Here is a 3,799-nt window from a genome sequence, read left to right as displayed (position 1 = left end):
TTTGTGTAAATTTTCTGAATCATCAAATTTGCCTACTCTTAAAGGAAGGCAAATTTGATGGTTTCCAGGGCCCCACCGAATTTGTGCCCAGGGTACCAGGATTGGTAAATCCGGCCCTGCCTGACACATTAACTCACTGTTGCCACGTGTACCGATTTTGGGTCCGCTCTACCGATCTACCGATTGAAGCATCAAATCTACCGAAAAATTGACGATAATTCAAAAAAGAACTTTTTATTTTCAATGCATCTATAAATTATCAATAAAACATTTCTTTGTATCTTCATTTCTTATATATTGTAAAAGACTTTATTGCAATACAAAGTTATTTCTGCTGATCTGTTTAGCGCCCTCTATTATGTAGTAACATAATCACTGGTTACCTTATAACAGAAATCGCCAGAAATGTACGTACTCTTTTTAAGCGCGCAATAATTAAAAGATTTTTTAATGAACCAGACAAAACTCTGTAACTCTCCGAAAATTTTCAGCACCCGAGGCTATAAATAGCAGCAGTACAGATTATTTTGTGTGGTGATTTCTTGTAACCGTGAACGAATCAAAAGGCGAGATAAGATTAACGAGAACATTTATTAGCTTACATACATCCGACTTGAATTCTACACAAAAGGCATCTGCAATCGTGAACAATTGACGAAATAAAGTATACATTTATCAGATAACTAGCAGGTAGGCCCGGCGTTGCTCGGGCAAAAGTAACGATAGCGAAGATTAAGATTATTACGTTATAGTCACAAAAAAAGAGTAATTTCATCAACAAACTAAATATTTTTAATAAAAGGTCGAATTTGAAAATCGAATGTTCTAATATTGTTCGATTTTCACGACGTGTTCTGATTATATCGTTCGATTTTCATCGAATGTTCTAAAGAAGAAAAGTCGAGAAAAACCGAACTAATCTGTTTAAATTTGAAAATCGAATATATTCTAACATATTACTCTTTTCCTTTTTTTTTCCTCCATCGCCCGTAAACCTTGCGCGTCGCTTCTCTTGTTCTCCATTGTTGTTTAACACTTCCATTGTTACTTAATGGTTAACAAACACAGTCAAGCTTTGAGTTACACAAGATACACTTAATTCTTGATATTCGCGCTGGTCAGGCATATATTATATATATATAGAAAAGTAAACAAATATGTATATGTAAAATAATTTAATAAATGTCCATATTTCTTTTTACTTTGAGTTTCAAAGTTATTTTGATGCTATCAATTAACATTACTACAAATCCAAAAATTTTATTATTCCTTCATACTAATGCTATTGAACAGAATAGAATCAGTAAAGTCTTTTGAATTGGTAGTTTAAATCTATCAACAAATTATCATCGTCAGTAAAATATTATTAGTCTCATTTAATGCAATGATTTATTTGAATGTTAGCTAAGAAAAAAAAAGCTATTCATAAAAAAAGATGTTTTATGAAAAAGATTTATTGAAAATAATACATTTGCAAGATTTTTATATACACAATCTGTGATTGAATGTTTTCTTTCTGTTGGTACATTTCTAAATTGAGTGAAGTCGTGATCCCATGTACCAGAGCCGCACGAGTACAATTTATAAATTCCATGATTTTTTAGACAGTACGACACAGTTAACTTCAGTTGGATTGAGGACCAACTGCAAATATTCTCGTAATTGAAGGGAAGTAGAAAATTTTCTAAAACAAGAAATATCACTTCAGGATATAGTCTTTTCCTCCACCAAGACTTGTTTATGTACTAATCTTACAGTATTTTCTGATATATCATCCAATGCAATATTCTTCATAACGATTTCTTAGCAACGTAACAGGAATACTTCAAAACCAATTATGAATGATAAAGTATGATTTTAAAGCTAAAATATCGACAAAAGCGCACACAGTACAGTGCTACCTGAACCAAGGTTTATATAAGAAGGTCAGGACAGGCGTGACCTACTTCTTGAGCCGCCATTTTGGGGTTTTTTGAGTCGCATGTTTTAAGTAAACTTGTACGAGCAGTCAGTTTTATACGACGTTAATTAAACTAAAATTGCATAAATCCAGTGATTCCAGTCAAAAATGTAATAATAATTTCGAATGATTATTCAATCCCAATTTTATGTAACCTTTCGATCAAATAGTTTAAAAGAAACAATCATCCGTATCATTTGCTGTCTTGATTGAAACTAATTAAATAGGTGCTAAAACTGATGCAAATACATATATAGGCACTTCGTAAAGAGATGCAATAACATCAAAGAAAATTTATAGTTTATACAATGAAGTTATCCAAAATTTTATTTTAAAGCATTTACCAACACAATATTAGTGCATTAAAAAAATAATAAATACTGGACTAACGTTTAATTAATGAATATTTTTGGCTTTACAATGGCTTAAACGTCATATTTTCCTAATTACATAAATTTTATCAAAAAACAATAATATTAAACACAATTTAATGATATTTTTAACAGAGCTTATCTGAGACATAACTTCTTTCTCTGTAAACACACAGAAAACTGTAAACTCTGTAAACCCATTGTTTAACGTTTTGAGTACGTATATACGTAATAATAGTCGATTCCCGCAGGAACCACGTATGGTGAACTCTATCGATAAGACCCAAAATGGCCGCTGCCGTATAGAATCACGGGAACGTGTCCTGACCTTCTTATACAGACCTTGACTTGAACATCACGATCTTAGCGGCATCTCGTGGTTAAAACCAGAACTACGGCTACGGAATCGTTCTGTAATTAGCCGCCAGTCTTTTACGACTAGCCTGAGGACAAATGTTTAAATCTCCCGTTTAAAGTAACAAAGGAAAATATTTCTAACGTTCAAAATTTTAAAACATTCTGAAATTAAATTAAAAAATTAATTTAATAATACTCTAAAATGAAAACATATTAAATAAAATATACAAATGATTTTGATACGAATAAATTTTTAAAAATATATATATAATATTGCTAAAAATCTGTATTTATATAATATTAATATCTATCGATTAATTGAATAAAATAATTATATATTATAATAAACCTAATGTATATGAAAGAATTTACATGAATGTAAAACATATGAGAAGTGGCAGCACTGTTATTTGATAGTTTGAGGACAAAGGACAGTTAAAAAAATTAATTAAAATAAAAATAAAAATAATTTACGATAAATGCAATATACTAATACTTTTATATAAAACGGAATAAATAGTATACTATCAGATAGTACATTAATTAGACTAAAATTAAATTAAATTAAATCAAATTGCAGGCAGTAAATTTACATTAATGTAAGCAAGAAAAAATGCTTATTTTTGAAAAAAAAAAGTAAGTTAATGTTTAAAAATCAATAAATAAATAAATAAAACAAAAAAAATTGGGGTCTTGCTCGTGTTTCTCTGTTGGTCAATTCGTCTGGTCTATTTTTTCGTTGTGTTAGTTTGCTTTTCGCGCTGTCTGTATAGTTAAGTAGTATTAAGATTCGCGCTCGTGTTCAGTTTTATTAGTATTAAGTCTTCCTACTAGAGCCACTTGCACTAACTTCTACACTTAGTTATTCATGGCGGCACTCAATTATTGGTGTTCGCTACACTCAGCTTTTCTTTTAGATCCTTTGGGGGACTACAGCATTGCAGCCTAAAAACTGCACGCCAACATCAAACGTAGAGATACTGTACATTAGCCATACGTACGCCGTTCAGAGGGATCCTACCTTTCTCTACTGTGTATCTCCTCTCCCTCCTTCTTCCCCTCCTCTTTCCCTTTCCCACTTTTCCGCCGGCTAAACACGTGTCTTTCATGT

The sequence above is a fragment of the Centruroides vittatus genome, unplaced genomic scaffold (assembly GCF_030686945.1).
Source record: "Centruroides vittatus isolate TY-2023 unplaced genomic scaffold, ASM3068694v2 contig_375, whole genome shotgun sequence".
Taxonomy (NCBI): Eukaryota; Metazoa; Arthropoda; class Arachnida; order Scorpiones; family Buthidae; genus Centruroides; species Centruroides vittatus.
Note: the sequence above shows the minus strand (reverse complement) of the source record.